Source organism: Macaca thibetana, chromosome 4, assembly GCF_024542745.1.
Source record: "Macaca thibetana thibetana isolate TM-01 chromosome 4, ASM2454274v1, whole genome shotgun sequence".
In the NCBI taxonomy this organism is placed as follows: Eukaryota; Metazoa; Chordata; class Mammalia; order Primates; family Cercopithecidae; genus Macaca; species Macaca thibetana.
Genome location: NC_065581.1, coordinates 93,209,552 through 93,236,129, shown reverse-complemented (window position 1 = coordinate 93,236,129; position 26,578 = coordinate 93,209,552). Strand labels below are relative to the sequence as shown.

Here is a 26,578-nt window from a genome sequence, read left to right as displayed (position 1 = left end):
AGAGAAAGACAGAAGGGGAGGTGGGGTGGGAATGAAGAGATAATCATAAATATATTTGAGATATATTTAAAATCACAAATATGAGATAAACAGGTAGTAATCAACTGCATTTTCCTTTTCAGTGTTATCAAACCATTAAGAGAAACAGAACTTTCCTCAAAGCCAAGAAACTGCTTTCAAAAGGAAGTTTCCCAAAAACTCTTCTAAAAGTACCAGCATATCTTCAAACCAAGAAACTTTTTTTTTCAACGCTATGCTTAACTGTTCTATTTTTATTTGCTTGTAGAAAACTGGCACAACCTAAACTGTTATCTCTAAAGCCATGACTAGAAGTTTTAGTATTTTGTAACCACATCAGATTTGTAAACATTTCCCAGTTGATATAATCACTTATTTACTCTCATATTCAGACTGTACTATAACTTTGTGGTTCAGATGGAATTCAATAGAAAACTAAACTGTTTTTTAAAAAGTTACATTTTTGTTTTTCTCGTTATAAATTTATCTTCACAGTTTGCAAATGCATTACTATAATCATCCGGTAAAAAAAATGGCAACTCTTGATTTGATACATTTTTAAAAAACAAGTACACTCAGGCAAATTTTATAAATTTAAAACTCACAGTGTTTTGTTTTTATTTATATATTTTTCTTACAGTTTTCTTTGTTTACTTTTAATAATTTGTTAGTACATCCAATATCTACCAAGATGTAATAATCAAATGTTCTATTTGTATTGGAACAACTTTCTCACTTATATAGCTTAAGGGCTTTAAAACAGTTTTCCTTTGTATTAAGATGATACTGGTATTATAAAAATAAATGTAAACAAATTCTCAAAAAAGGGCTGTATTTCATGAAGAACAACTTTGATCTCAAGGATTTTAACAGATTGTGGCTAAAAAGATGAGTGAAGCCTTTTTTTTTTTTTTTTTAAAGAAAAAAAGTGTCTCTGAGTTTTTTTCTCTTCGGCATTCATGCCTCTTTATGGGTATGAACACAAAAATATATTTGCAAAAACTGTTTCTTGATAAAATCCTCACAGATCTTTGAAATTTGTGTTGTTTCTCTTATGAAAATAATATGGCCTATAAATTTCAGACTCATTAAAGTACTTTGAAATTTTGATAGAAGCTAGGATAGGAACATTAGATGTTTCCTTCAAAAAAGGGGAGAAATTGCCCTTCATTTAGTTACCTAAATTTATGTGAACATTAAAAAAAAAGCACATTCTTTTGCTGTGTAGTTTTTTTTAAAGCATGTGAGACTCTCTGAGTATCTAAGCTTGACTGTGAGTCCAAAGATTTTGGACATTGCATTCTAGATCACTCCCAGAACTACATTAGAATCAAATATTGCAGCTTCCTGTCAAAGTTGGCTTTAGTTCTACAGTCAATAAGAAAATGAAAACAAAAGGTATATATTAAATATGTCTAGGAGCTAAATTATTAATCAACCCTTGGAATACAGAGAAAATCAGGAAAGAATTATGAAGGAAATTTCAGTTATTCAGAATTAAATGACACTGAAGGTTCTACATGCCAAATTTTGTTGTATATTTAAACAGAAGGAAATTACAGGTTTGCATACTTTACAGAAAAATAATAAATTGGTCAACTCAAGACGCCAGACAAAGAAAAATGGTAAAATGCTAAAAAAATAAGAAGGAAAAATGTTAAGGTAAGGACCAGAAATTTGAAATGAGTAATAACATCACAAGTTTTGAAAATACTCAAACTGTAGGCAAGAATAATGAAGAAAAAAGAAATTCAAATTTAATATCAAAAATAGCAAATATTTGTTGATTTAGCATGGATAAAAATGGCAGTAACTATTTTGAGTAATTTTCTGTTGAAAAATTTGAAATATTACTAAATAGTTGTATTTTTGTACAAATATTTGTAAAAGAAAAATTCTGATTCAAAAGATAACAGTTAAAGAAATGGAATTTATAAACAATAACAACTAAAAGCAAATACTAGGTCTAAATAGTTTTCCAATAATATCAACAATTTAATAAATTGGGAATACCATCCACCTTTTTAAAAAAATCATTTTAGAAAATATAAAAATAAAGAACTCATGAGGTCAATTATAATCTTGTTACCCAAGCAAGATATGACTTTTTAAAAAAAAAGTCATTTGTGTTTGTGAACACAGATGCAAAAATACAAAAATTTAGCAACAATAAGTATTGGAAATAGATCATGATGTGATTCAGGAGTAAGTTTATGGAAGTTTAGTTGCATTTGATCCTAAGTATAAATTTAACTAATTAGACCATCTCTCAATTCCACCTAGACTCCACAATTTACAGACTGAAAAACCTTACCGGAAGGGTCTCTTTTCATTGGAAAAACATTAACTTCTAATATGCATGATTTGACTGACTTTTGCATTGTTTTCTTCCTGTGAGACCAATGTTTAATGGTTTTTAGAAATGAAATGCTCTGATTGACAGTTTCCTTAAATCCTTCTTGAACTGAAATGCAGTGGCAAAAACTATTAAATAAATGACGTCAGTTCAATATAATCAGGTTACTACTGAAATAGCCACCATTTAATAAATGCTCACCCTTAGCCACGCCTTGTGCCAAGCATTTTACACACATCATTTCCTTTGATCCTTCCAGAACCCCTAAAAAGGACATCTTTTCTCATTCCTTCACAGATGAGGAAACTGAAGGCCAGAGATACAGGTAACTAGCTTAACCACTGGATTGTGCTCTCTCTTTTCTTCTATAATCTACTTTGAACAAATAATACAAACATGAATAATCCATTTGCTTTTCGTGTCTCAAGTTTTGTTGTCTTGATTTCCCTGGTCTCTACCTTTTATTCTGTAATTAAGAACCATTTACCCATGAGTTAAATTAAGATTATTTTCTCTTAACAAGAAGGATATCTGACACATATATATGGCACTTATCAGTGTCAAACACTGATTTGAGCACTTATATTAACTTACACACACATACACACGTATTAACTCATTATATCCCCATTTTATTGATAAAGAAACTGAGGCCCAAAATGATTAAGTAACTTGTCCAAAACCACACAGAGAGTTAATGGAACAGAATACTTTTCAAGCCCAGGCCAACTGGCTTTAGAATCTGGGCACTTGATAATTAACATTTTAGATCACTGTTTCCCCAGGTTGCAGCCAGAATATGCAATCATTTTAGTGATATCAGAACGTAAGCTTTGTGAGGAGCTATGTTTTCTTCACTGCTGTATTGTTATCACCAGAATGTAGCAGATGCTTAATAAATGCTGTATATCTCATAGGAATGAATGGGTGAATTGCTGCATCTCAACTATGTACAGATATTATGCTTGATAGGTAACCAGATACACAAAAATGAACCAAATATGAATGAATGAATATGTACTTTGTTTTTTCCTCTGTGCATTTACCATGGAGCTCTCTATGGAATGACTCCCATTAAAATTGGCATGTGGCTATTCCTACCACTAGATGAGCAAAATCTCCCAGTCCTCTCTTTGTTTTGTCTCAAAGTTAGTATCTACCCAGAACATTTTAGTTTCATGTCTCAATTTTCTCTCTCTCTCTCTCTCTCTCTCTCTCTCTCTCTCTCTCTTTTATTAGTCAAATGAGGAATTGGTCACTAGACAGGAACAATGTTCCTTCTACGGTGTGATTTCCAGTTTTCATGCTTCCTGGATATTTTATATAACTTGAGGTTTTCCTTGTTAACTCTCTGCTCACCCTCTCCCCTCAATTTTTCACTGCTGTCAGGGTCAATTACTAAATAACAGGGGCAGTTATTCAGTAACCCCTACTTTGTACAGAGCTGTCAAAAAAGTTTGCCCCTTGGGGCCAAATTGACATCTCCTTGACAGAATCCTTTTCACCTATTCCTCATAACTAAAATTCAGTTGGATACTCACTGTGTCTTATACTGGTAATCAATACAATCTATTTTAAAAACACCTGCAGCAGTGTTTCTATAACTCACTAGAGATAGCAATAAATGTATAGCACAAAGCAAATTGTAACAGTAAATAGGATAATTAAACCTTTTCAATTATTTTTAGTAGTTTTAAGTACTATGAAAGAATGTAACTTAAAGACTTTACCATCAAAAATAATAGAATCTGTGCTAAAAGTACTGCTTAACAAGACGTGGTATGTATGATTCAATTTTCTGTTAAGAGATTATCTATAGTCATTCTTTAAGAACTCTCTACTGAATGTTAAAGAATGGAAGATAACTTGAAATAGAAAAAGATTAGAGTTGTAATTCTCAAACCACAGATACGTATCAAGGTATTTGGAAGAAAAAATGTGAAACTAAGGAGAACAGGAGGCTCCCTCAAGGAGAGGCAGTCCTACTGTATGTTTTGATTTTGCGGGGAGGTAGGCATTGAATCCTTATTTTAAATGGAAAGAAACAAGAGCATACTATAGAACAAAGTTCAATGCTTGCTTAAAATGTGGAGATGGAACAGGATAGCTGAGCTTGTAACTTGTCACTTGGGGCATTATACCCAGATTGCAGTCACTACCTACCTCTTCAACCCACCTCCCCTATCTCTCATTAGCAGGATGGTGGAGTTGGAAGAGATTTTCCCTTATGCCATTAGGAGTTGTTGGGTCAGCACATTTGACAGTCACTGTATAGTACATTTACTATTTTTGTGTGTGTGTGTGTGTGTGTGTGTGTGTGTATACTATCAAACCATTCCTAATAAGACTTTTTGATAGCTGGTAAAAATATGTGAAATACGTAGACTATTTGAACAGAACTTTAGATCAACCTGAGGATCTTCAAGATAAATTCATACCGACTCCAAAGACAACAAATGAATCACTGACAAATTGAAGGGTGAATTAAAGTTAGCAAAGGCCTCAGAAGCAACCTCAGAAACAAAGTTTCTGTCTGACTTTCTTCTGCCCTCCTGTCTTTCACCACTCATTATCTCCTAAAGCAAGCAGTACAAACTAGAATCCCTCTTTCCCAAGGCATTCATAGAAACAAGAACCCTTTTCCTCCAAGGCCACTAATAAAACCTAAAAATATTCCTACACCTTGCACCATCTTTCTGTGTAAGAACTGGCCATGAAGAAATTTCCTGACCTACCTTGTTCGATTGTAGGTCATAAGACCTGCATTCCAGAGAAGATCCTGCCTTTTACCAGAAGGAAGGAATGCTACAGAGAAGCCAGGAAGAATCTTAACAGACTGGTCTTGCTGGGTTTCTCCCTTTGTTTATTTACTTTATTTTATTTTGCTTTTTTGAGACGGAGTCTCACTCTGTCACTGGGCTGGAGTGCAGTGGTGCGATGTCGGCTCACTGTAACCTCTGCCTCCCAGGTTCAAATGATTCTTCTCCCTCAGCCTCCCAAGTAGCTGGGATTACAGCTACACACTACCACGCCCAGCTGATTTTTGTATTTTTAGTAGAGATGGGGTTCCACCATGTTGGCCAGGATGATGTTGATCTCCTGACCTCATGACCTGCCCACCTCAGCCTCCAAAAGTGCCAGGATTACAGGCGTGAGCCATTGCGCCCGTCCCTCCTTTGTTTATCATTATTAGATCAGACCTTTTTTGCCCAGTCACATTTCTATATGACTGTCCGTTCTTCATTAATCCCAAGCATAAAAATGAATAGTTCACCTTGAGCCTTTGAGTCTTAATTCTAAAGGCTCCCATGTAACATAAAGCTATGATCAGAGAAATTTCTTATGCTGTTATTAATTTTTAAATTAATCTGTCTATTATACTCAACTATTCTTCTATTAATCTGTCTTTGTTAGAGGGGAGTTGGCCATGACCCTTATCATGGGGAGGAAAGAGACCACCACTTTTCTATTCCCACACTGGCAATCGCTTCCCCTTCTTCCCCTAATATTCCAGGATTCAAAGTATGTATATTGAATCCTTCAAAGTATATCCATAATTATCTAGATTTTCAAATAAGCCGAAACACCCCACAACAATACTATATGTAAATTCTCAAAACTACAAGGAAATCTCTTTATTTTATATAAGCCATTGGTGTTATCTGACTCTCAACTATTAGTAATCTGTTTATGCAGGCTCAAATACAAATTTGCTCCCCATATAATCACTGTGATCTTCACTATCATAGTATTAGTACAGGATTCTGCAAAAATCTGAATACTACACTGAATGCTTATAATTTAAATTGGGTGGCTTATCTTTACTTTTTAGGTTTTTTGGTTTTTGTTTTATTTTACTCCTGCCTACAATTTTTATGCAAGATTAAAAACAAAAGCTTTACGCTTTAGCTAGCTATTATACACCAAATTATATTCTGTCTCAGAGTCCTGTAAAATTTTATATATTCATCACTGTGCTTTGAAAAATTCCCTTGAAACTTCAAATTCTATTGAACCTCTCTAATGGGCATTCCTCCTCTAAGTTCTCACAATTTTCTCCATTAAATTCTGAGCCAAATATCTCTTGCCTTTGGGAGAAATGCCATTTCCTTTTTTGGCATGAAGACACTGGTTGATCTCTGGAATGCTATAAAATTTGTGTTTGTGAACCTTTCTCAAAGATCCTTAGATATAATCTCTGGTATTTCCACAGGTAAACCTTTATTTTATTTCCTCAAGCCCTGAGGAAGTTGCCACCAAATTATACCAATTTTGATCACCAACACTTTTCCTAAATATTCCTCAGAATGCTCTCTGGTAGTAACAAGTCCCTGATTCATTTCTGCAGTGGGGTTGTCTTTAGACAGTCCAATGCATGTCTTTGTAATATTCATTTTTCTTCTTTCATTTTTGTCTCAGACATTCGTTTCGACAGGCAAGAGAGCTGGCAACTACCACTTTTCCTGTACTGCAAATTTCTTTATTTTAGGCACCTTCTACCATCTCTGTCTTTGAAATTTTCTTTTCAAATTCAGGGATTCGCCTCTCTTAGTTTGATCTTTCATCTGCTTTCTCTCCTCTCCACTCAATCACTAGTCCTTCATCACTGTCTTTGTTAACTTTAGAAGCTCTGTTTATTGGCTTCAGCTGCAGCTAGAGCCATGCGATCTGACATTGAGCCCAAGTGTAACCTGGCTCATGCTTCACGTGCCCTTGGGGAATACCACAGACAGGACCAGGAGGTTCCTTGCTGGCATTTTTTCAGAACAAGCTTTCCAGCACCCTTTGAGGCCAGCAGTCTTTCATAACTTAGCTGTCAGTACCAGCACTTTCCATGATTATTGTCAGGTTTTAGTCCCTTGCAGCCAACCAGTGCAAGCCAGGAGAACCTTTTAAAAACAGTCCAAAACTCTCATTTTGGGCTGTAGTCTTTTGGACTTTATAAATGAGAATGTCTTCCTTCTAGATGATAAGGTAGGGCAACTAACCCAGTGACATCTTGACATCTCCCTGTCCTTCATATCCATACCTAACCTAGAACCAAATCCTGCCAATTTTACCTCCAAAATATTCCTTACATTAGTAAACTTCTCTCTATTTCCCTAGGTCAAATGTCCATGAATTCTTGTGTGGAAGACTGATATTTCTTTGTAAGTGGTCCACCTGGTGCTCCCTTTTGATCCTTTCAATTTGTTCACCGTACAGTAGATTAGTAGTCCTCAAAGGATGACTCTAGACCAGCAGCATCAGCAAGATCTGGGATCCTGTTAGAAAGGCAAATTCTCCTACCGGAACCCAGACATATGAAATCAGAAACTTTGGAAAGAGGCCCAGCAACATGCTTTGAAGACCTCTCCAAGTGGATCTGATGTACACTAAAATTTGAGGATTCCTCCAACAGGGTGATGTTTCAAACTGCAGATCACATATTACCATTCTGTTTTAAGCCTGTTGATGAATTCCAATTGCTTATAAGATTAAAAAAAAATGTTAAAAGTCTTCATGTAGCTTAAAGAGCCCTGGATAATGGGGACACAGCTTTTGTCTCCAGCTTCAGCACATGCCAATGTTGCATTCCCTCCATCACCATACTTGTCCCTCTCACAGAGCTGCTCCACCAGCCCCCACCTCTCCCTGGCGCAGATTCCCTCCTCTCTTTACTGATATGCTCCTTTTCACTTTTCAGCTCTCAGTTCTACTGGCAGTAGCTTATGGAAAAATTCCTGACAGTCTCCCCACCTTCCCCCAACACACTAAATCAAAGCCCCAAGTACACATTTTATAGTACCACGTGTCATTTTTGCACAGCATTTGCCACAGTATCAAGTTTACCTAGATTTGTGTGAGTATATGATTAGTGTTGTTATCTCTGTTCAATTGTAACTAGGCTCATAAGGCAAAGATTGGGTATTTTCACTCAGATTTCAATCCCTAGTGCCTAAAGCATACTTGTCATATTCTTGCTCTCAACATATGTTTTATGACTGACCAAAGAGCTAACAATCATTCAGCATTTCCAATGTTTAAACCACCAAACTAAGATTTTTATATAAATTTTACCATTTAATCTTCAGGAAAAATATATTTCTTACTGTTCATTTAACAAATATTTATATATATATTTGTTAGATGAACAATATATGGGCATGTGTTTAAACACACACACACACACAAACATATATGTATATTTATTTCTATGTGCCAAGCATGGTTCCAAGCATTTTGCAGGTAATAATTCCTTTAAATCTCACAACCAGATGAAATACGGGTTAGAATCACATCAATTTTTCCAGATGAGGAAACTGGTGTACATCTTTCTGCCTCAGGCCACACATATTGCTTTAAGAATAAACTGAGTGCAGTGGCTCACTACTGTAATCCCAGCACTTTGGAAGGCCAAGGCAGGATTGCTTGAGCCCAGGAGTCTGAGACCAGCCTGGGTGCCACAGAGAGACACCTTCCCTACAAAAATAAGAAAAATTAGCCAGGTGTAGTGACAATGCCTGTAATCTGAGCTACTTAGGAGGCTGAGACAGGAAAAGTGCTTGAACCCAGGAGTTCAAGGCTGCAGTGAGCTATGATCGTGCCACTGCACTCTAGGCTGGGCAACGGGTCAGGCCCCATCTCTAAAAATTATATATATACATACACACACACACATGAAAGAGAGAGAATATGAAGATTTCAGTTAACAGTTGCAAAGACTTTTATGAATTATATGACTGAAAATTGATTTTATGATATATATTTCCCTGGAGTCATTGTTAATTAGAACAAACTAGATTCACCAACACTTCCCTGTCTGTTCTCTTTCTGGAAGCCAATGGCCAGGAACAGTGGTCACGTGCCATCAGGAGAGGATAGAAAGGTGAATCAGAACAGTGAAGGAGTCTAGATTTGTTTTATTGTTGGAGTGTTTATGAAGCAATTCAAGGAACATCAAGGATTAATGATGCATTAATTGCTGATCCAAAGCCTCTGTGATAGTTGTATCCCCTCCTAACCACATTCTCTTTCAGATAAATTCCTTATGTGCTGCTCTGTTGAGTCAGCTTTGAAAATTAACTAACCTCAAAGAACCAAGTTGCCTAAAAACAATATAGGGAGAGAAAAGGAAGATTGTAAGTAAACATTTCAATTATGTCCCAGAGTTTTCCACACATCATCAGCTGATATATTTTTTTAAATATTTGCAAGTATTTATTTTAATTACTGAAAACAAAATAAAGAATTCTCTCTCTGTAAATTTTTATAATCCAAATTCCCTGGATCTTACCAAACTACTGTATAAGGTCAGACATTTACTGACCATATTGTGATAGTTTGATCCTTTGTTGATCTTACCACTGGGCATTTCTCTTCTTTCCCCAGTTGTTTCTGTAAAGGACCACAGGAGTTTTATATGGATTCCAAACATTTCTAGCAATTACAGTCTGCACCCACCCTACTCGCCGTTTATCATTTGGCTGCCACTCGTCTGAGAATCTGTCTGATGCAAGCTCACTTCTGCTCCTCCCTATTGGATGTGTGGGCCCAGAATCCCAAATTCAGTAGTTCCTTGACCTCTAACTCTGCAACTGCCAGTCTGGCTTCATGTTGCAGCTGAGGAAAACTGACTATCTGCATCAAACTTTGTTGCTGATTTCAGTGGCTTTGAATTCACTGAAACACTCACAGCATCTCTTCCAGAACACTTCCGTTAATTTCTGGTCCTCTATCTGCTAATGATAGAGGTTTTAGTCCAGTTCACAGAGCAAGGTAGAGAATCCATGGGAAACCAATTGCTTTACCCTTCTTGACTCTTTCCTACACCCTTTTTTCTAACATTAGGCCAGGCCGGCAACCTGCTCTAATCTTTTGCTATTATGTATACATAAAATTCTTGCTCTTCCAGTTTGTGATGGTTAATTTTATGTGCTAACTTGCTTGGGCCATAGGATGCCTGGATAAATGGTTAAACATTCTTTCTGGGTGTGTCTGTGAGAGTGTTTCTGGAAAAGATTAACATTTAAATTGGTGGATTGAGTAAAGCAGATAGCCCTCCCTAATGTGGGTAGACATCATTCAACCCATTTTAGGGCCTTAATAAAGCAAAAAGATAGAGAAAGACTGAACTTGCTGTCTGCCTGACTGGTTGGACTGGAGCATGCATCTTCTGTCCTCAGGTTTCCTGGTTTTCAGCCCTTAGATCTGAACTGGAATTGACACCATTGGTTGTCTGGGTTTCAGGCCTTCAAACCACTCACAGCTTTTCTGGGGCTCCAGGTTGCAGATGGCAGATTGTGAAACTTTCTAGCTTTCATAATCATGTGAGCCAAAACCTTATAATAAATCTTTTCCTATACAGATAATTCTATTTTATATGTATTCTATATATATGATAAATCTCTTTCCTGTTGGTTCTGTTTCTCTGAGAACCCTAATACACAGTTACAAAACAAACACCATCATGCATATAAAGGGACGTTAACATACTAAGAAGAAGGCTGCAGGAGTGAAAGAGAGTATTACTTTAGATGGGGCATTGCTATGACAACAGTTTCTGCATCAGACCAAATTTTGCAGGCTGATCATCTTTTGAACTCATGGGAAACTAATTAGCACCAGCTTTGCTGAGATTAAATAAAAATGTATCACTATAGTTAATGAGGAGCTCTGAAACTTCAAGTTCAATTTACAATAAGAGAACAAACTAAATGGAAAAAATAAGCCACAAAGAAGTCAACAGCCTAAAAAATAATATGATAAAAGTGTAGCTAAAGAGATTTTCAGAAAAAAGGCAAGTTTAATCAACTTGCAGCTGAGTAATCTGAAAATGAACTAATGAACATACTTTTTAGAAACTGATGTTACTAGAAAAAAGGTGGAAAGGCAGAGTTTAGAAGTGAAAATCCAAGAATAAGAAATCACTAATCTTAGAGAGATAAATTTCTCGAACCTTAGAGGAGAGGATTTTTCTTATATCAGGAAATTTCTTTGGCTCCATTTCTTTCTCCATAGTCTGAACAGAACATCCTCAAGGGTCATCTTATACTTTTGTCTGATTTCATTCTTAATAAACAATCTTGTCAATATTAAGTTTACCAAGTTGCTAACTACTCAGAAGAAAGTTCCAAATTTTGTGAACACAATAGTGAAAATGGAGGCCACTAGAAGAGAATACATCAAAGAGAACATTCTTGCTTTTTTCCCTCCCACCAGAATGGAAAAGGCATCTGTCCTCACACCTAAAGCTGATCTCTCCTCATTAAATTATGAAATCTAAATGGGTAAAGTGATCTCATTCCATAGATTATTTTATATTTTTGCTACATCATCCTTTTCTATGTTTTTACTGGTTGTTTTCTATCAGAATTTAAATAAAATCAAAGTTCTCTTATCTTCTATTAAAGAACTCCATCTTCCCACACATTGCTCCTCTGTTTTCTCAAATAGCCATGTTATTCATATACCTGCCTAAGGCTCTGACTGGAAGTCATTATTTATTTCTTCAATTCCCTAAATCCTACATCTAGTCAATTACTATATTGAGTCCATTGAAATGCTGTGGTATTTGTTAAATCTCACTCCCTGTCTCCATCCTATTGTTACTTCATTGTTTAGGCTTATATCATTTTCTGGATTATCATAATGAACCATTCACTATTATAAATGATGTTAGTCTTGCTTTCCTCCAATTCAAAACAAACACGATGGCTTGAGTGTTTTTCCCCCCTTTCATTCCTTCTGTTAAAAAAAAATTCTAAAAGTATTGTTGAGGAGGAAGGAGTTAAAGTAGCTAGCCTGTAACTCCTTCTGACTATCAGGGGATTCCCCTGGAGAGTGGGGAAGGAAGGTTGGTGACCTGGTCTAATCTCTTTGTAAACATAACAACTGGGGCCCAGGGCAACAGACTAAGAATGTTTGCTAAAAAAAAAAAAAAAAGCATTTTTATCTATGAGCTACTTTGAGAAAGTTGTTCTTGATTTAGAATTGCTTACTGTAAAGAAACCTAAACTTTGATGAATTTATGAGACATGGCATAAAGGGAATGTCACATAAGCTATACAACAATCTTAGGTACAAAATAGAGATGCTTCTCTCTCAGACCACAGCAGAATAAAACTGGAGATCAACTCCAAAAGGGACCTTCAAAACTATGCAAATAAATTGAAATGAAATAACCTGCTTCTGAATAATCATCAGGTCAACAATGAAATCACGATGGAAATTAAAAAATTCTTTGAACTGAATGACAATAGTGACACAATGTATCAAAACCTCTGGGATACAGCAAAGGCAGAGTTAAGAGGAAAGTTCATAGCTCTAAACGCCTACATTGAAAAATCCGAAGAGCACAAGCAGTCAATCTAAGGTCACACCTCAAGAAACTAGAGAAACAATAACAAAGCAAACCCAAACCTCGAAGAAGAAAGGAAATAAGCAAGATCAGAGCAGAGCTAAAAGAAACTGAAACAGACAAACAAAAAAAAGATATATGAAACAAAAAGCTGGTTCTTTGAAAATAAAAATAAAATTGATAGACCATTAGCAAGATTAACCAAGAAGAAAGAAAAATCCAAATGAGCTCAGTCAGAAACAAAATGAGAGATATTACAACTTACACCACAGAAATACAAAAGATCATTCAAAGCTACTAGGAACATCTTTATATGCATAAACTAGAAAAGCTAGAGGAGATGGATAAATTTCTGGAAAGATACAACCCTCCTAGCTTAAATCAGGAAGAATTAGATACCTTGAACATACCAAAAACAAGCAGTGAGATTTAAATGGTAATAATAAAAAATTACCAACAACAAAACAAAGTCCAGGACCAGATGGAGTCATAGCTGAAATCTATCAGACATGAAAAGAAGAATTGGTACCAATCCTATTGAGACTATTACACAAGACAGAGAAAGAGGGAATCCTCCCTAAATCATTCTGTGAAGTCAGTATCACCCTAATACCAAAACCAGAAAAGGACATAGCCAAAAAAGACAACTATAGCCCAATATCCCTGAAGAACATAGATGCAAAATTCCTTAACAAAATATTAGCTAACCAAATCCAATAACATAGCAAAAAGATAATCCACCATGATCAAGTAGGTTTCCTACCAGGGATACAGGGATGTTTTAACATATGGAAGTTAATAAATGTGATACATCACATAAAAAGAATTAAAAACAAAAATCACATGATCATCTCAATAGACACAGAAAAAGCATTCCACAAAATCTAGCATCCCTTTATGATTAAAACTCTCAACAAAATCAGCATAGAGAGGACATACCACAATGTAATAAAAGCCATCTATGACAAACCCACAGCCAATGTAATACTGAATGGGGAAAAGTTGAAAGCATTCCTTCTGAGAACTGGAACAAGACAAGGATGCCCACTCTTACCACTTCTCCTCAACGTACTAATGGAAGTCTCAGACCAATCAGACAGGAGAAAGAAATAAAGGGCATCCAAATCGGTAAAGAGGAAGTCCAACTGTCACTGTTTGCTGAAATTATAAGGGCGCGGTGGCTCAAGGACATCCAAATCGGTAAAGAGGAAGTCCAACTGTCACTGTAGTCCCAGCTTTCGGGAGGCTGAATGGCGTAAACCCGGGAGGCGGAGTTTGCAGTGAGCCGAGATTGCCACTGCACATACCTAGAAAACCCTAAAGACTCCTCCAGAAAGCTTCTAAAACTGATAAAAGAATTCAGCAAAGTTTCCAGATGCAAAGTTAATGTACACAAATTAGTAGCTCTCCTATACACCAACAATGAACAATCTAAGAATCAAATCAAGAACTCAGCACCTTTACAATAGCTGCCAAAAAATAAAAAATGAAACACTTAGGAATATACCTAACCAAAGAGGTGAAAGACTGCTACAAGGAAAACTATAAAACACTGCCAAAAGCATTCATAGATGACACAAACAATAGGAACCATATCCCATGCTCATGGATGCGTAGAATCAATATTGTGAAAATGACCATACTGCCAAAAGCAGTCTACAAATTCAATGCAATTCCTATCAAAATACGACCATTATCCTTCACAGAACTAGAAAAAATAATCCTAAAATTCATATGAATCCCAAAGGGAGTCTGCATAGCCAAAGCAAGACTAAGCAAAAAGAACAAATCTGGAGGCATCACATTACCTGATTTCAAACTATACTATAAGGCAATAGTAACCAAAACAGCCTGGTACTGGTTTAAAAATAGGCACATAGACCAAGGGAACAGAATAGAGAACCCAGAAATAAACCCAAATACTTACAGCCAGCTTATCTTCGACAAAGCAAACAAAAAACATAAAGTGGGGAAAGGACACCCTATTCCACAAATGGTGCTGGGATAACTGGCTAGCCACATGTATTAAAATGAAACTAGATCCTCATCTCTTGCTGTACATAAGATGGATCAAGGACTTAAACCTGAGTTCAAGATGGATCAAGGACTGAAATCTAAGACCTGAAACCTTAAAAATTCTAGAAGATAACACCGGAAAAAACCTCCAGACATTGGCTTAGGCAAGGATTTCATGACCGATAACCCAAAAGCAAATGCAATAAAAACAAAGATAAATAGCTGGGACTTAATTAAATTAAAGACCTTTTTCATGGGAAAAGGAATAATCAGCAGAGTAAACAGACAACCCACAGAATGAGCGAACATCTTCACAATCTATACATCTGACAAAGGACAAATACACAGAATCTACAATGAACTCAAACAAATTAGCAAGAAAAAAACAATTCCATCAAAAACTGGACTAAGGACATTACTAGACAATTCTCAAAAGATGATATACAAATGGCCAATACACATATGAAAAAATGCTCAACATCACTAATAATCAGGAAAATGCAAATCAAAACCACAATGTGATATCCTTACTCCTGCAAGAATGTCCATAATCAAAAAGTCAAAAATTAATGATGTTGTAGATGCGGTGAACAGGAAACACTTCTACAGTGCTAGTGGGGATGTAAACTACTACAACCACTATAGAAAACAGTGTGGAAGTTCCTTAAAGAACTAAAAGTAGGACTACCATTTGATCCAGCAATCCCACTACTGGGTATCTAGCCAGAAAAAAAAAAGTTGTTATATGAAAAAGATACTTGCACATGAATGTTTATAGTAGCACAATTCACAATTGCAAAAATGTGGAACCAGCCTAAATGCCTATCAATCAATGAGTGGATAAAGAAACTGTGGGTTGTATATACGATGGAATACCACTCAACCATAAAAAGGAATAAAATAATGGCATCTGCAGAAACCTAGATGAGATTTGAGACTATTATTCTTAGTGAAGTAACTCAGGAGTGGAAAACCAAACATTGTATGTTCTCACTCATAAATGGGAGCTAAGATATGAGGATGCAAAGGCATAAGAATGGCACAATGAACTTTGGGTACTCAGGGGGAAAGGGAAGGAAGGCATGAGGGATAAAAGAATACAAATAGGGTGCAGTGTATACTGCTTGGTGATTTGTGCACCAAAATCTCACAAATCATCACTGAATAACTTACTCATGTAACCAAATACCACCTGTTCCCCAATAACCTATGGGGAAAATTTTTTAAAAAAGAACTATGGAGAAAAAAATAAAATGGACATGCTTTCTAACATAAATGCTTCCTATTGGGTGAGGTGACATTGTAGACTTCTATTATCATCAACCAGAGATTATATGTCTAATGTGAAAAAGAGGGCTGTGGAGGCTAATAGGGTGTTTCAGACCTCTTCTTGCCTCTTCATTGATTGAACCCTTAAACTACAGGTAAAGCTTCATACTGGACACAATCTCTCATTGAAGTGAGTCTGATATGACAATCTGATTTTATATTAACTTAATGTTTATTGTATATAATTTTGAAAATACACACATAAGTAAATGAAAGCAATCTATACTTCAACTCACAGAATTAATGACAATTTCTAGTCTTTACTGTATAGATCTATTTCCTTATCTTAACTATATATTTACCTATCTAGTTTCAATGACTAACTCTGTATGTTATTTTTAAAAATAGTAATGAGAACCAGTAGGTAAAGATCACTTTTCTGCTGCTTTTCTTTTTTTTTTTTTTTTTACTTAACAGTAAGTTGGGAGCATTTGCTTAAGTCATCAAAAAAAATTCATTTTTATTTACAATAACCAAATGAATGGGTAAAGAAAATATACACAATAGAATACTGTTTAGCCATAGAAAAGAACAAATGCTGAGCTTGGAAGACATTAAGTGACATAAGTCAGGCACCAAAAGATAAATACTGTATGTTCTCATTCATATGTAGAAGCTAAGAAGGTTGTTCTTACAGAAGCAGAGAGCAGAATAGTGGTTACTAGAGGGAGGAGAGTGTTGGCAGGGGGATAAGCCAAAGGTTGGTGAACTGATACAAAAGTATGCATGTGTTAAAATATCACACTGTACTCCATAAATATTACAATTATTACATGTTAATTAAAAATAATAAAAAAACCTTCACTTACATTTAAAAAATGTAAACAGGAAGATCATCCACTGGTTTCTGGACTATGTGGGGCACATGGCACATTATTCTGACAACACTTACTCTGGACACAGCACACCTGGTTTCAAATCACCACACCTGGATCTACGTCGGCTCTCTGTGAAACTTTTGGGCAACATCCCCAACCTTCCATGTCTCAGTTATTCATCTAAAAACTGAAAAAATACCACTATGCTAGATTTGTGCCTATAAAATGAACTGATACATGTAAATTCCCTGGGACAGTCCCTGGACATAGCAAACACTCAGTAAACATGACCAGGAATAATTGTTGCACTTACACATGCATGACTTAAGATGTATACTTGTTTTGTTATTGAATATGAAATTGCCACCAATAGCAGTAGCAATAATAAACTTTTCATTTCCTCTGAGAGACAGGATTGCAGAAGATTTTCCATGAAGTAACCTAGTTACTTAACCATCGAGCAATAGGTCACCTCTCACAAGAAGAAAGTGGTATTTTACAGCATGAATGTGTCACTAATTGTCATTGGCCACAATGTAAAAGGCAATTTGCTCCATTTTAACTTGATTTTGTCTCATCTTTTAGAGTAATTGCTGCACAATTATTTTGTCATAAGCTGTATGTTCAGTAGGCAAATCTGGCTGTACGAGATTAAGAAATTCATTTTCTCTGATGTGCTTTGCCCCTCTTTGACCTTCAACTTATGAAAACATATTTTTTTTCAGGTATTCTCTTTGGGAATAAATGATTTTCACTTATTATCATTTTCTTAATTTTTATTGTTCTTATGTATAATAATTCCATTTTTTCTTTCAGCTAGCAAAGTAACTTAACCAAAACTTTGCATATAAAAAATGTTCATTAAATATTTTTAAGTTCCTGTATTTATGTAACATAGTGTTTTGAATAGAATCCCTCTTAAATAATGCACAAGTGAAAAAAAATTGTTAAAGTAACATATAAATCCTGTTGAATAATAAACACCTTTGAAAGATTTTTGTCTTAATAAGAAAGGTGCTCCTCCTCTGTGCTCCCATAGCTGCTGTGCATCTTTGACATCGCACTTGCATTAGAATGACACTATAATTGATTTGCCTGTGTTTCTCCCCCATTAGACCATAAGCTCCATGAAGGCATGAACCAAATTTGTTTTGACTTTCTATTCTTTGTACTTAGCACAATTTCTGGTACACAGGAGACATAAATATCTACTAAATGAGTAAATATGTATTGAACAAATAAATATAAATAATGAATGAATGAAAGTTCAATCAAACATTCTAACTTGATAGTTTTTTTCTTTCTTTCTTTGGAATGAAGAAGGACAAATCTTCTATGGTCATATACAATACGGGATGACTATACCTAAGATCCCAATAACTATAAATTTATAGCTGTAACGATTTCATTGCATTGAGAGAATGAGGTTTTTGCTGCTTGATGTATAAAATAAGACCCAGATTCTTCAGAAATCCCAAAATGTAGGAAACTACAAAAGGTTTGTTTCTTTTTTAAATTTTTTTAATTTCGTTTTTTTAAATTGTGAAATCAAAGTACAATGAGATCCTTAAAGCAAAAGAATATATTTTTTTCACCATGTGATTTTATGAACTGCAAATAGTGAATGCCGATGTGAGGCAAATATTGGCACAGTGCAAAAGGGAGATGCGTAATGGATATCTCTGTGTTTATTATATTAAATGATTAACATAATGATAGCAAAGAAGACCCTTAGATACTACAGTTCATATTCCTTCCACTTATATTTTAGTTAAATATCACATATTTAGTGACACAATAGAAACAACAAACCACGTATATTAGCTTCTGGTTCAAGACTTTTTCCATAATACAATGTCTCCCCTTTTCATAAAGTGAGGAAATACAGTTGTGATATTAAGAATTCAAAATGGAAAAAGTCCAAATTGAATTCATCAAGTGGGTTAGGATTAAAACTTAAACAAATGTAAATTGAAAAGGGAAAAGTCTTCCCTGGATATTGAATTGACCCAGTGGCTTGTCTTGGCCATCCTGGTACACATCCTTTCCTATCATTTTCCTGCTTCCAACACTGCCATTATGTTCTAGGCCTGTGCACTCAGCAAGGTCTGGCATCATGGGAGCTGAGGAGAATGGCAGTGTAGGCAGACACCAGACTTTGTTCTTCAATGTGATGCTCTTTTAGTCCTTTTAAGAATGGGAGTTCCTCACACTATGAGCAAACAAAGGCTGCCCATCAAAGATGCTTCTGCTCTGGGGAAAAAGATGTCTGTATAAATATTCTTGGTGGGTGTAATTCGAATGGAAGAGTAATAATTTTAAGAAGAACTAGTTCTTACTAAGCCTTTAGTATGTGGCAGACTCTATGTTGAGGACCTTAGTAACATTAACCAAAAAATGATAATAATTTTAATACCCTATAGGATCGTTTTGAGAATTAAATAAGATAATATATCTAAATGTTTAGAAACTACCTGGCTCACCCAGGGGCTGGATGAAAGATAGCTGTTACTATATTTACCTCATTTAATCCCAATGATTCCATGCAAAGGTGGAGAGAAGTTCATTTATTTGGAGGCTTTGGGGCTAGAACCCAAACCAAGCGCTTTACCAGGAGTTAACTTCCTGTCTTCCAGGAATTGTGGTTGAATGAGAATTAGGAGTGTAGTCAGAAACAGGTATGTTTTCTGCTTTTTTATAAAGTAACTGGTCAAGCTTTATTTAGCAAATTCTGTGAACCTTAATTTTTTCATCTCTAGATGAGTATAACAATACCTACCTAGGAGGACTGCTGCAGGGGAAATTTAACATAACATGTAATTACATTATCTTCCTTTCTGAACTTTGTCAATGCATGACCTTTATCCTAGCTGGCCTGTCATCTAATCTACCTTAGGGTTGGGTAGGATAAGTAAATTCAGATTTATTAGAGAAGGAGTAAGAAGAGAAAGAAGACTGTAATTTTCAGGTTCTGACATATAGTAAAAGATACAAACTCAATTATTTTTAGAGAAAAAATGTTTAATGCTTTTAAACATATCAAGATTTAGGACTGAGAGAAGTTCTCTGGGCTTTGACCTAAGTGAGGAGTATCACATAATTTAGGGTAATATTTCAAAGAGAGAGAAGCGGCCTCTCACAAACCACAGGAACGGCCAACAGTATAGTCAGACACCTGAGATCTTAAGACAGTTCTCCAAATTGCCCTTGTTTTATGTATAGTATGGGTGGGATGTAGAGATGGCTGGGAAGCTAGTTAGAGGGGATTACCATAATGTGATGAAGTGATGAAGTAGCTGTGGAACTGCAGAGCCTAAGACTAAGCGGCAGTCACAGCCAGACCCCTGAAAAGTCACAGCACCAAAGGAGCTGAGGAGAACCAAGACAGCCAGGCAGCTCCACATAGTGCCCTTCCTGGAGAGTCCCAGATTACAAATTATCCTGGCCTCAGAACCAAAGCCAGCTGGGCAAGCCAGAAGCAAGGAGCCAGGAAGCGTGGCCCTGAGGTTGGCGGATGAGACGATGCCTTTACTCATTCTATTGAATTTCAACTGAGCAAGAAAAATAGGTGAAAGGAGAGAATATCTGAGTGAGTAAAAAAGCAAAATTTCCCGAAGGGATTGTTGAAATCCACAGTCAGCAAACTATATGGCTGGTGGCCAAATCCAGCTACTGTCTAATTTTTAAATAATATTTTACTGTAAAACAGCCAAACTCACCCTTTTATGTATTGTCCATGACTGCTTTTGTGCTACAATGACAGAGTTGAGTAGTTGCAACACAGACTGTATATTAGGGTTTCCCGCAGAAACAGAGCCAATAAGATATATATATATAAATATACCTTACATATTATGTATCATTATATACGATATAAAATATTTCAAAAACATATTTTATAAAAGTAGAAGATAGATATAAATAGGAGGGGATTAACTAGAGGAGTTGGCTTATGTGATTATGGAGGGCTGAAATCCCACAGTATGGAGTCCACAAGCTGGAGAATCAGGGAAACCGGTAGTGTGGCTCAGACCAAGTGCAAAGCCTGAGAACCAGGGAGTGCACCGTGTAACTCTCGGTCCAAGGCTGAAGGCCTGAAAACCGGTAGAGAGGGAACTGGCGCAAGTCCTGGAGTCTGAAGGCTAGAGATCCTGGAGTTCTGATGTACAAGAGCAGGAGAAGCTGAATGTCTCAGCTCCAGAAGGGAGAGGGGAGAGAGAGAGAGAGAGAGAGAGAGAGAGAGAGAAAGAGAATTCTTCTTTCCTCTCCTCTGCTTTTTGTTCTGTCTGGGCCTTCAGCAAATTTGTTAGTACCCAGTCACATTGGTGAGAGCAGATCTTCCTTACTGAGTCTGCTGATCAAAAGTCAGTCTCTTCTGAAAACACCCTCAAAACAGACATCCCCAGAAATAATGCTTTACCATCTATCTGGTTATCCCTTAATCCCATTAAGTTAACATCTGAAATTAACCATTACAAACTGAATGGCCCACAAAGCCTAAAATATTTGCTCTCTGGCCCTCTGTAGAAAGATTTCAATTGCTGGTTTATAGCACCAGGTAAAATTTATTTTAAAGTGTAATGCGCATTTATTTATTTATTGTTTCATAATATTTGAGGCTCAGGTAGAAGGCCAGAGTAGTTTTAAACAAGAAACTCTATATTTTCAATTTACATGCCTGTTAAATCTGCATTAAACTAGGTGCCCCGTGGTATTTGTATTTACGTAAGTATCACAGCTAACCACAGAACAGGTACAATATTTAGTTTTTGATTTATATATTTAGCATCGAGACCATTAATTTTTCTCTGTTTTTTTCAAAGCAACCATATAGCTTACACATTTATTAGCAGACAATGTAGTATTCGGGATGTATTTTGTTGAGACCAAAGATGGAATGAGACAGATCGGAAACAAAAATACAATGCCTTCCCTTTACTCAATAAAGACAGAGCTGAATGTGCTATCTGGGAAGGAGAACCAGGTGACGGGGCCATGGACTTGGAGAAGCACTGTTTCTTTCTCTTTAATGAGCTCCAAGATTTCTCTCCTAAACTGTAATGTCAGGTAACTGGGAGCCACAAGATATTCCTTTAGCTTTAAATAGTCCCTGAAAGACACTTGATATCTTGCTGAGGACATTTTCTCAGTCCAGCTCCAGAAAACAAAAAGTCTTCAATCTAGCTAATGCCTAATTATTAAGGTAAAATCGTGATCGGAATAGCAACACAATTATTTAGTCCACAGCAATGTTTAGTCTAAGATCCTGAAAGTTTTTGAAGTCAGCCACCCCTTTGGAATAGATGAATGCTTTAGAATCTGATGACTTTTTTTCTAAATGCACATATATGAAATGGATTGCATTGAATTTCAAGGAGCTTTGGTTTGTGATGTTTTCTAGGTCATCAGTTTAGGACTTCAGAACTGGTATGTATTGCAAAAGTCTTTGAGTTTACTATTATTTACTTTCTAACTGTGCATTCTTATCTTCCCTCATTTATTTCCATCTTCTTCAACTTTTCTAATCTAGTCACACTTTCTCAGTTCACTTTATTGTTTCTTTCCCTGGTTCATAAAGCACGATGAACTGGGGACAAACAAGACCAAATGTGTGTATTTTGTTAATCATGGTGATAGTGAGCCTCTTAGAGACCCCTGTGTCTATTTCTGCCAGAAGAAAAATCCTGGTGGGTATTGCCTCTTCGTTCTCTGCCTGCAAGTATTGCTATACGTAACTGGTGAAAGATGACTGTGTCAATCTATAATCTTATCCAGTAGGGATGCTTATTTTTAGGTGTAATTTACTTCTTTCTTATTATAATTTGCCATCATTTAATTTGATTCTGTCCCCATGTAGATGGAAAACATCTGTTCATTTTAACGGCACTTTTTATATGCTTGAAAACAGTTATTAACAACCCTCAGTTCACATTTCTTTAATAATAATCTAAGTTTCTTTAAAATCTCTATAATAATGTGCTGCCTGTAAATATAAAGCTGGAATTGTGAGGACATTAATTTTGAGTCATTTTACAGGAGTGGTGAAAAGTTTGTATTTATTTACTCACATCTCTTTAATGTGTTGCTTGTGGATTTTTAAGGTAGTGCTTGAAATGGTCTGTGACTGCAAAACCCGTGAGGGAATTACTGGGCCACAGGATTGCATATTTCCTGTCTCAACCAGTAGAGCAAATTCTTCATTTTAGAAGTCCTAAATACTTTTTCTATTTCTCTTAATCTTGATTCATATAGTAAAATTTCACATTCCTTTTTATAAAAACTAAACAACAATCAACACAAATAAATTATTAACTATTTTGTTTTGCAAAATGTTTTTTTTTTTGAGACGGAGTCTCGCTCTGTCGCCCAGGCTGGAGTGCAGTGGCCGGATCTCAGCTCACTGCAAGCTCCGCCTCCCGGGTTTACGCCATTCTCCTGCCTCAGCCTCCCGAGTAGTAGCTGGGACTAAGGCGCCCGCCAAACTGGCTAGTTTTTTGTTTTTTTTAGTAGAACGGGGTTTCATCGTGTTAGCCAGGATGGTCTCGATCTCCTGACCTCGTGATCCGCCTGTCTCGGCCTCCCAAAGTGCTGGGATTACAGGCTTGAGCCACCACGCCCGGCCGCAAAATGGTTTTTTAATAGAAAATTTTAATGACAACAATATGGCTATCACATTTAATGTAAAACTTAAAACTCTTTTAGCAATGCTGTAAGAAGACAGCAACAGATCGTAGAAGATAAACAGTATTAGAGAAAACAAAAGAAAATTTGTGTGATTTTTTTATTTTAAATGTCCATAATACATTTTAAATTATCTTATTTATCATATTGTAAATATAAAAGACCAGATGTTTCATCTTGCCAAATTCATACCTTTATAAGACAGATGTAAGAATATTTTATCTGATAAAATAGTCACCAGTTTTTTTTTCTTTTTTGTTGTTGAATAGATTTTAAATGAAGCAAGAACATGAATCGAGGAAACCTCTAGTTAATAGAGAGACTGAGAAAAGAACATACTGAAGTCCCAATTCTTGCCACGGAAGAGGCAAGGTCATATGATTATGTGTGATACATTCTTCAACTTATCCAAGAAATATGATTAGTCGTGAACTTTATGTTGAGTACTGTTCAAATTGCTGTTGAACGGTAGGTAAAGAAGATGGAAAAGTTCTCTTCTCTCATGTAGCTAACATTTTGGCGGAGGATGGCAGACAAAACAAACACAAGTAAGTAAGTAAGACAATATCAGTTAAGGCAAGTCCTTTGAGGAAAATAAAATAAGGCATAATTCTACAGAGAGACTAGTGTCTACACAAGTAAGATGATACAGGGATTCTTAAGGCAAGACTTAAATGACAAGTGGGAGCCAGCACCTCATCTCAAGAAAAATCAGCAGAGAGGAACTTAGGGAAATGGAAAAATGCCATTGTGACTGGACAGAATAATGTGTGTCTGTGTAATTACTCATATACTATTCCTCACAAGAAATGCATTTTCTGGCCTTTTCCACAAGCCCAAATTCAAACCTCTCATTTTCTACAAGTCCTCCTCTAAATCCATAAAACCATTCATTTTGACTCCAGCCTTATAAAAATGTTTCTGTTTTTAAATTTTTTTCAATGGTACGGGGAACCTTCCACCTAAATCAGAGTGTATGTTATGTCATAGTGCCAATCTTTTTGGACAAATTAGAATTTCGTGCATGTTTATCAATGTATTGTACAGACAATCTTTTGGTTTGATGAAGAACCTGCTTGTTTGCTGCTACTTGTCAACCTTAAACTTTTAGTGTTTGTCCAGTTTTTTTTTTTTTCAATAACAGGTTTCCTTTCCTCCTTCTCTTGACTTTTGGCAGCAATCTCTAAACACTGGTGGTATGATGTAGAAACCCACACTCTACTAAGACCCCAATTTTCAAGAAAGGGGCAAAAATATACAGGGGTCAAGTATTTAATAAACTAAACATCTCTCAGTGTGGTAGTGATGCTTTCCAAAAAGACATAACAACAATCACCTGAAATTGTATTCAGACCCATAATCATTACTAAGCATTTTGACAAGAATAAAATGATATGAAAAATGTATATGGTGGTAAATGGCAATGTTTCCAAGAAAAATGTTAAAAGAAATCTTTCATTCAATTATCTCACACAGATTACAATGGACTGAATGTTTGTGTCCTACTCTCCCAAATCTATATGTTGAAATCCTGACCCCAGTGTTTTGGTATTAGGAGGTCGGGATTTGGGGAATTCATTAGGTCTGAGAATGTAGCCCCCTCTCCCATAAATAGAATTAGGGCCTTGTGATAAGGATCCCAGAAAACTCTTTCCATCATGTGAGGATACAAACAGAAGAGATCCTTCACCAGAACCTGACCAAGCTCACACCCTGATCCTGAACTTCCAGCCCCTGGAGCTCTTAGAAATAAATTTCTGTTGTTTAAGTCCCCTAGTCTACTGTCATTTGTTACAGTAACCTGAACTAAGACACTGATGTTTGGAGGAAATACATTCTACCACAAGAATTGTCAAATAGTAGTGAACCACAAAAGGTCTTAGATATTACATCAGACAAATTCTTTATTCTGTTAGGTATTTCAAGACGAGGGTAGGATGGTATTTCAAGACGAGGGTAGGATGATGTTTCAGGACACTTGACTAACTTAAGGGTTAGGATGAATAAAGGGAACCAAGAGTAGAAATCCCATGAGGTGATGGAAAGTCTTTGATAAGGTAGAGGGATTCAAAGGTTTTCTGCATGCTGCATGCAGCTAAAGCTGCTATTTAGAATTTTTACATACTTAAGGTTGAAGATATCACTATTTTGTTTTTATCCTGCTCCAGAAAAATAAGTCATGCATTAAGATAAAATAATCTTGGTATGTACAGAGTAGCAACAAAAGCAAAATGTTTTGTGGGCCATAAGTGGAGGAGCTTGAAGGAGTCTAGATTACAGGAGGAGGAAGAGCGTCTCAGACAACTATTGTGTCTCATTTCACCATTCTCTAAGCCTTACTGGGAACTCCAGCCCCTGTTTCTGTGGTGTGACGGCCTCCATTCAGCCCTCCACTAGCTGTGGCAGTTGGAACCCAACAGTGCCTTTTCTTGGGCTACAAACCAACTGCTTACTGCCTTGAGTATAGAACATTATTGAGCTCCTGCAATGTACTCACGCATGAGCAACCCAGAAGAGCATGGCAGTTAATGTCTGAGGAGTCAGTCTTATCCAAATGAAGGTTGGAACTGACAGATAAATGTTTTCATCTATCATCCTCCAGGAAAACGGCTCTGAAGCCTCTTCAGAATGTGCCATGGGCTTGAGTCTCAGTCACGTATTTGGTTGCCAACTTGAAAATGCATTCTGGAATCAGTTATCGCTCCTTTTCATTTTCACTTGCCCTGTTCTGCACTTCTGTTTCTTAGGATTGTATGCTCCTCCAAATGACTGGCAATCAAGTCTTTGTCTCAGGCCCTTTTCTCAAAAGTACTACAGCTGAAACAGTGAGAATGTAGGGGAAAAGCGGGGGAAAAAGCAGAATGAGTGAACTACATGTTGTCCTCAAAAGAGTAGACAGTTACTTCATTTATGAACTAAATCACTGTTACGAGTAACTTAGAGAAAGTGGGACAGTTTGTTTTATCACTGGAATTTTCTTTGAATATCTACTTGACTCAGAACACAATCCCCAAATGTCCC

At 36.2% G+C, this 26,578-nt stretch overlaps 1 protein-coding gene across 1 annotated transcript in view; it reads right to left on the bottom strand.

The window, feature by feature from the left end:
• The window catches only part of FUT9 (fucosyltransferase 9), a 106,894-nt gene that overhangs the window by 12,679 nt on the left and 67,637 nt on the right, over positions 1 to 26,578 (bottom strand). The window lies entirely within an intron of this gene.